The 8,722-nt window shown below is 44.1% G+C and overlaps 1 long non-coding RNA gene across 1 annotated transcript; it reads left to right on the forward strand.

Moving 5' to 3' along the window:
• The first annotated feature begins 2,593 nt into the window (after positions 1-2,593).
• On the forward strand, positions 2,594-8,388 carry LOC138515577 (uncharacterized). The gene is made up of 2 exons (XR_011282084.1): positions 2,594-2,697; positions 8,105-8,388. It is a non-coding gene; the product is annotated as an uncharacterized lncRNA (long non-coding RNA).
• The last annotated feature ends 334 nt before the right edge of the window (positions 8,389-8,722 follow it).

The raw sequence follows: 8,722 nt of genomic DNA on the forward strand, positions 1-8,722 counted from the left end.
GCACATCAACCTCCATCCCTGCACTGCTCAGCCATGGGAAAAGTAGGAGGAAGAGCAGGACTGAGGTACCAGGGTCAGGACCCAGCAGCGCCATGGCATCGGTGACAAGTGGAGATGCCGCCACAGTCCCCACAAGTCTGCCACGTGGCCCAACCGCCAGCATTGCGCATGCGACTGCACCTGATGGCAGCACACTAGATGCAGCTGCAGCCGCCACACTAAAGACAGCCCCTGTGGTTGTGTCTGAGGAGCCTCATGCAGCCACTGGCACCCATGGCTCTACACTGCTGCCCTCGACTCCATCTCATCACCTGAGGCAGACAACCAGGCCCATATGCAGTATGGCCGGATACAGGAACTGGCACTGATGCCAGTGGGCCACGTGACGCAGGTGACAGGGGTTATGGGTCCCTCTGCTTCAGCCCCAGCCCTCCCCACAGCCTACAGTGCATGCAACAGCATTCCATTGATGCAATCTGGAGGAGGCCAGACGTAATGGAGTAGCGGCAGATCCACATTGAGACTATTGCGGAGACACAGGTGTAGCATCTGTAAGCCATCCTTGACTAAGTGGATCGATGTAGCCCCAAGCCCCACTGGGTGCGGATTTACCGGCATGCGCCTGTGACCCACTGTATTACTGTTCCCCATCTAGGCCTTTCTGTTATCACCCATGCTCACTGTGCTTTAATATGGGCCCAGTAAAAGGTTATTTCTGTAAACTTTATCTTCTATGTCAAGTATCTCACTGCTCCTGTCTTGTAACTAGCAACCGTCTCATAACTCTGTAACTTGTCACCGTCATTCACCTGTGTAAGTTACATCCATCCTGTAACTGTAACTAGCGCCTAGATGCCTCAGGGCTTGGTGCGCTGCTACAAATGCAAAAATAATAAAATAAGTGCAAGGCTCGTCATGAAGGATTGCAAGGTCCTTGGACCAGGAGCACAGACAATCATCCATGGCAACTGCTGCCCTAACTGTTGTGGGCCAGAGGGCGAGGGGGCTCACAGTGGGCATGTCAGCATTTGCTGAATAGATGCGCGCCAGCAAGCTCCTGAATTCTAGCAAACCTGAAGCTACGAGTCTGACCTATTCACATACGTCACCCCCAAGGAGGGGTCATTGGCTGGCAGCTCACATCGCTGTGCAGAGTGTAATGTGGCCCGTCCACAGCCAGAACAGCCTGGCAAGGGCAAGAGGCCATGGAAATAGCAATGATACTTCTTGACAGTATCTCACTGGGCACAAGGGAGAGGTGGATGGGTATGGGTGTTGGAGATGGGGTATGTGGGTGTGAAGGGCCATTGGGGATTGGGGAGCTGGGTGGGAAGGGCTGTTGGTGAAGGGGTGGTGGTTTATGAAGGGCTCTTGGCAATTTGGGAGGGCTGGTGTTAATGGGTGTTGGGGATGGGTGCTCACCACAGGTATTTAAAAAAAACAGAGAGGAAATGAGAGGACAATACTGTTTGTGTGAAGGTGATATATTCAAAATGTGTGTATGTACAAAAGTGTGATAGATGTGAAAAGTAATGTGTCTAGAAAAAATGTTCAATTGGTTCTTGCCACACCAGACATCCGTCCCTGGCTTCTTCACACTCAATGTGCGGCAGCACTGACTGCATCTGCGGAGAGTGCATCATACTCTGCTGGGGGAAGCATGTTCAGATGTGGGGGACATTTTGCCTGACGCAGATGTTGTGTAGCATGGCACAAGCAACAAATATCTGGGCAGTTATGGTACCTACCTAAGCTTTGAAATTCTCTACATCTCGGGTTCATCCTTGAGGACATGTGAAATAAGAATAACGGCTGGCCAAAATAATACAAAAAGTGTCCTGTGTATACAATAACTTTCCATAGAAGTACACAAAGTGGAACTAGATTAACTGATGTGCAAGCTTGTGTATACTATACTACTAACTGTTCTCAATATTAACAGATCAATGAGTATAAAAACATGTGAAAAATCATCAGACTGCCGAATTTATGAGAGTGTGCATTAGAATGTGATTAATGGGGATAAAAACACGCGAAGAATCAGTCACAAGTTTGAGTATGTAAGAATTTGTACCAAAATATGAATATACAAAAAAATATAAAACAACAAAATATCAACTTTTGATAAAGATAAGTTGAAATCAGTGAGGAGTAGATTTGGTAATCACTCACATAACAAAATAGATGCATCGAACTGAAGAGCAGATATGTTTTATTTACCTAGTGAAAACCCTTCTTAAATATGGAGCTGCGAAAACAGCAGTGAAATCGACAAAGAAGCCACGGTTACATAACCGAGAACGTTATGAGACAGCGAATGTATCAGAATGCAAATACACATAATAAGGCTAGTCAACTGAAGATCAATTGTAAAAAAGAAATAATAATGAAATATAAATGAATTCTGGGTAACAACTAGTACAAGAAAGGAGAGGCATTAGATTCTAAAAGCACATGTGTATTCTTATCCCGTTGCAAGTACCTCTGTAACATGGCGGTGCGACCACGACAATAACAGTACATCAGTCTGAAAAGTCGCGGTTATACAACCGAGAACGTCATGTGACAGGGAGACCCTGATCAGGTGATCTGAACAAACAGGTAAAAGAGATACATTGTGAGCTGCGAGCAGTTTAAAAAAGTGTCTCCGATAGAAGCGGATACTAAGATAGGAGGAACTACGAGAAGAACAAGAAAGTAAGTAAAGGAAGTTTTTTAAGTACCTCGCACAAGGTTTCTCTATAAAATAGACAACTGAACAAGACTCGAAAGAATATAAGGACTCGTGCTATGTCTTTAGAAAAACTCTTATGTAGCAACTTTTATTAAAAAAGTAACTAAGTGAAGATAAAACCTCTCTAAATCAATAGTATATAGAAATGGAGTAAGACATCTTTTCTTTTCAACTAAACAGATTTAATACCCAACTAATAAAAAAAACAAGAATGATGCTTAGCAACCAGCGCACTTATACGGCACAGTGAGAATGAACAAGATAAGAAAATGAGCAATACAGCCCTGTGACCACAGGTTAGTCTAGTAAGAATGATTACAATATGGGAGCTGATATTGATAAATAATGAAAAATAAGACGAGTAAGATAAATTATTTACTTGTTGTAGGCTAAATCAAGAAGTCCTCTACTATATCAAGGAAATTGCAACTTTGATTGAATGAGAAGCTCAAATCCGATTGTTTGCAAAAAATAGGTTAGTGCCCGACATAGGTGGACAATACAATAGCCAGATACCTGCGACTCTTCGTTCCTTTTTTATAAGATTTTAATTAGTTTTCATGTCATGTTTTGCAATGTAGTGTGTGCGAGACAACATTTTTCAAGGGGTTCCTGTAAATTAATCGCAACTCTGTAAGAAATATCTGTGTCCTGAAGACGACTATAACGTTGAAAAAAGGCGCTAGAGTTAGTTTACAAGAAGGGAGGTAACCATATCGCTTTTTGCGGCATGGCTACCCCCATTCCGGATACCGGGTCCGGGTTCCCAGAATGGGGAAATACCAGGCCATTCCGACCTTGGAGGGCCCGGTATTTCCCCATTTGGGGAACCCGGACCCGGTACGTCCCCATTCCCATTTGAGGCCCCAGAGGGCTCAATGGGAATGGGGAGGATGCAAACAACGGCCCCGTTAATTACGGGTCTGTTGTTTGCATCCTGGTCTGCTCGCGGGACCCGCTAAGGACGCCTGGTTTTGAGGGGGTTAACGGGGCCGGCAGCTCTACCGGCCCCGTTAACCCCCTACCGCCTTCCTCGTAATGAGGCCCAGTGTCTCATTTACCATATAAAAGACAAAACATATGTAGACCATCGAATAGGCATGAATTTTCAAGCCTCAGATAACAGAGACCACACTAGAGGATCTCTGTAGATGAAAACTGTGTGACTTAATGAGAACAGCATAACATATTAAGAAGTGAAGTTATTTATATGTGTTTTATACAGTTCCTATACTGCGATCTCTTAGAAGGTTAACTTGGTCTGCAAAAGGATCTTAGTCACCTACTAACCCCACTTTTTAGTAAACATTTCTCTGAATATTTCGATGCAGATTTGTTTTACAATTTTGTTTGTGTAAATGTATACACGAGTAGTCTTAATAGATTGTATGTTTGTTATATGAAATATGAATAAAATATGTTTTTTATATAAATGGTTTGGAGATAGTGTTTAAGACCTTATTATACATTTTGTAGTGATAAGGCAAAAAAGGTGGTGCATGAACCAAAAGAATTTGGATTTAGGGAGGGGTAATTGGCTCCATGTTCTACTATTTTTGATACTGCTACATAGTCCTGCTGGGCCTAGTCCTGTGGATTGGGGGATCTCATGTGCGGTGTGAGGGGTGTGACAAACCAGATGATCTTGTCTCAGAATTAAAGAGAAGAAACAGAATTCCCACACCAAAACCCAGAAAATGAATGTAAAATCCCACTGGACCCTACAAGTTAAACCCAAATGGGCCATATGGGTATATGTATATCTAAGTAACACCACCATCTCAGGCTACTGGGACAAGGAAACCGCCTATAGAGAGAAAAGGAATGGAATCTCAGACCCAATATTTTAGTCCTCTTTTTATCTCCATTAGACAACCTGACAACAAAAGAAGAGGGACGTGGATCGTTTTCCAAAGAAGGTAGTACCAGAGGAAACCGCCAGAGTTATGATGGCAGAAGCAGTAGTCGTGTTGTGGGTGAAGGAAGAAGTGTGGTTAGCTTGAAAGAAAGGGAAACCAGTCGTGAACGACGAGGACGCAGTAGCGAACTCCTGAGTACAGAGCGAACGCAGAGCAAGAAAGAAAATAAGACAGGAAGTTCGGGAAATGTAACTCCCTTTGAGCGGCAAGCAGGAGAAGTGAAGCTCCGAAAGGCAAAGTTGGGAGTTGTGGGACAGTTCACCGCCTTATTGGAGCAGCACGGGCAGGTTTAGCCCCTAGTAATTCTCTCGGGGAGAACAAGTGTGAAAACCACAGAACCCAGAAGGGAAAAGGGCTCTGTTACACCTGGACGTGGGGGGTGATCCCACGAGTGACAAAAGCTCAGTGAAGCAAGACAGTAGCAAGAGGAGTATTGGTTCCCGAAGTACGGGAAACATCTGGGTGGACCAGCAGACACACTCTCGTCACTTGAAAAGCCCTTGCAGATACACCGAGAACCCATAAATGCACAACAGAGAGACAGTGTATGCACATCAAAGGTTGCCCCGCCACTGTGACACACTGAAGAAAAACCACACTTGCAAAGAAGAGGAAAGTAACTTTATTAAATGGTGTCAGCAACACTGGGAGAACATCCAAGGAAACCCTGGGAAGCGGAGCAGGTAAGCAGACACATTGCTTTGGTTTTTTATAAAAACCGTTTTGTGTGCGCAGAGAACACATTAGAAAAAATACCAAGAGGAACCATTGTGAACCATACAAACAATGAAATATATGTGAGCATAGAAGGTCCTGACTCCTCCTCATCCCAGTACTAAGAGAAAAATAGTACTACAAAATAAAAGGGACATAACCTAATGAGGCATTATTATTCCGAATCTTCCTCATTCCAGTGGGTTTTGGGCAAGAGACTACTAAAGAAGCAGTGTATATGTTAAGACAGATGCAGTCCACCCAAGCCTGGAAAACAGTGATTTGGTGATTACACAGAACCTCTAAGACGGAGCAGGAAAGACCAGGGAAGGGTGTTGTCACCCTGGCATAGTGGGTTCCAGAGGCCCTAACATTTGGGAAAGAGCAGGGAAGGGGATTGTCCCCTTGGCATAGTGGGTTGCAGAGGCCCTGACAGCTGGGAAAGACCAGGGAAGGGGAGTTTCTCCCTGCCATATTAAATCCACATCATAGTGGATGTGGACACAAGCAGAAGGCTGCAAGAAGACAGCCAAGTACTGTTTATTTTTCCTGATGATGATTTTTGTGGTATATTAAGTGTGAGGGTCAGAATAGGGTTTGGACACAGGACAGTGGAGATTTATTTTGGAGATCCTGACAAAGACGGGTCCACTGGTTAGTTCTGTTGTGACAGGGAAATCCCTTATAGTTAGGTATAGCGAGGCCTTTTCCCCAACCGTCTTATAATTTAAATAAAGACATTGTGAAGCACTTAACACTGTGTCCAACTCTTATATTCTGGTTTCTCACAGGGGGCATGTCCTGCATGTACAGAGTCTTGACAGGACATGCATTGATCAGTAGTAGTAGTAATGTTCTGCCCCCCCCTTTACATGGCATTCAACTGGTGCTGCAAGATTGTATTGTGTGATGGCACTTGTACTCACCCAGAATCCATGTCCTTGTATTAATGTACACAAAACCAGTCCAATCGTCTCAATGCCAGGACCTATTTGTCCCAGACAGTTTGCCCAACCTTGGATGTTCTAGTTAGCAACTGTTGTCTCGATACTCGCTGCCAATGCAGGTGCATCATCTTTTAATTGGGTCACATGATATATAAACAGTCTTTATGGGCTCTGTCTGCCGGGGATAGTTTCTTCTATTTTACTGCATTTAGTACAGGTGTAGTGGCACTAATTGGCCATAGGGGGCCCTGTATATTAGTGTCTCTAGAAATATTTCTTCTTGGGGCACCATGCATCTAGCGATCAAAGCTTCTGTGTGTTTATTCAATTATCGTTTAGACCTGAAATAATTGCTACAGCTACATACCTGCTCCTGTGTCATGGAAACAATGTCATTGTGCTGCTCCATTGAGCATCATCTTGTACTTTCTTCAACTATAACCTTGGCCGTCTTATACTTTCAGGTGAGAAAGGGCTTCTCATAAAGGTGGTCGAATCTAAGCACTGCAGCGTGGCACCTCTAAAATAACACGTTGTGTACTTTCACAGAGGCTTTTGCTGCAACATGGTGAAACGTCTGCTCAATGCTATATTCATAGTTAATCAGGAATAATGTTTCTTCGTGTATGTATCCCTTAGTAACCTTCTTAGTGAATTCAGCACCCTACATTTCTCAGTGATCTTCTTGGGGTATGCTGCAACCTAACTCCCTCAATGTGGCACACATACCTATGGTGTTGCAACTAATTCTATTCTGCTTGTGTTTATATTCTAACAGAAGACACTTGTCCCTATTCTACTTGTGTTAGTGTTGTGTTAGTGTGTTGCTTGTATGCAGGCTTCTTGAAAACAGTCTGAGCAGATAAACGAGCCTAAAACCATTGGTCAGGGAGATGTGCTGGGATGCATGGCACAGGAATGGCTCCAGCGCCTGTCTGAGCACAATTGAAAAAGTGGGCTTGGTCATGCCATGCAGCATGCCCACAGTGTGCTGGAAGGTGCCACTGGCAAGAACATGTAGCAATGACACAAGTTTAGCAGCGGAGGTGTCGCTGTCCTTATATTGATCCAGCTCTTGATGTTGTCATGGATCATGGCCAGTATCTTTGCTGTGATCTCCTTGTTCAGCCGGTACAGGGTAATGAGTCTCTGTATGGAATAAGTCAATGGGCATCAGTCAATCCCAAGGGTGAGGGCCTGGCCAGGGAATAGGTGCTCGCCTTGAATGGCGTTTCCTCCTCCTTCTCTCTGTGCAATGCACCCTGTGCTGCTGTTCCTGCCACTGCAGCTCAAAGTGGAGCAAGACAAGCTGCATATCCCAGTTAGCAACTGTGAGTGGCTGCATGGTGTTGGAAAAGATGTTTGGGGTGCTGCGGGCCTTATGTAGTCTTTCAGAGTGGCCTGGGTGCACCTGTGACTAGATTTCCATCTGCGGTATGCATTTAACTGCACCTTCTTGATGGAGGTACCTGCACTGGGTTTTAGATGGAATCACTGCCCATTTCCTGTGGAATTTCGGTGGTATTTCAACTTGTGATGCAACGGAAATACCATTTTGCTCCTTGGCAGTAATTCCGCTGGCAGAATTAGCACCCATTTTCATGTACTTCTCATTTGGCGGGGCCGTAAAGTGGCAGGAATTGCATTACTGCCAGTTTTACTGCATACCGCCAAACTTGTAATAAGGCCAGATGTTTTATCAGAAGTAGTTATTCATTATCAATAACTGTAATTATGGCGTTGAAGAAACCACCCAGTTTTAATAATAAGTCTGACTGTTCTGATTTCAGGAATGGAGGCAAAATCGGCGTAACAGAGCTTAAGTTGGTCGATGTTGGGAAGTCCATAATGTTCCGGGGAGTTCAATAAAGCACACGACACAGAGGATGGGCGCATCAAAGAAGATGGTGTGGCTTCTAGCTGAGAATCATTATATGCCCTGAGTGGACTGTAATTGAAGGACACTGTCACATATTTTGTTGTTAAACTACTCATTTCTCCTGAGTGAAGTGCAAGAGTTTATACAAGTTTTTGCATGATGCTCTTCTCTGGCATTAAACATGGAGAAGCATAATACTTCGCCTCTGTGTCTTTAATAGAATCGTTCCTAAACGTTAGTATGGAACATCTGTATTGGGCAAGATTGACAGAGGGCCCTGGGTAGGCATGTTAGAGAAGGGGTTTAAGGTAAGAGGAGTTAACATGACTGTCACAAGGAGAATTATAAACCTTTTTTTCCACGTTTTTAAGTTTCTATTTTCTACTATTGGAGTTGTGTGTTTAAGTATATGACAGTCTTGAAACAGCCTGGACCTGACTAAGTGATTTGCCCGCAATCACTCACTTTGTTCAAGTGGGGGAAAATGCTTTTCTCTTCCATCCTCTTATCCCTTCCGAAATCACATGCT

The sequence above is a fragment of the Ambystoma mexicanum genome, chromosome 6q (genome assembly GCF_040938575.1).
Source record: "Ambystoma mexicanum isolate Mex_15411 chromosome 6q, UKY_AmexF1_1, whole genome shotgun sequence".
Classification (NCBI taxonomy): domain Eukaryota; kingdom Metazoa; phylum Chordata; class Amphibia; order Caudata; family Ambystomatidae; genus Ambystoma; species Ambystoma mexicanum.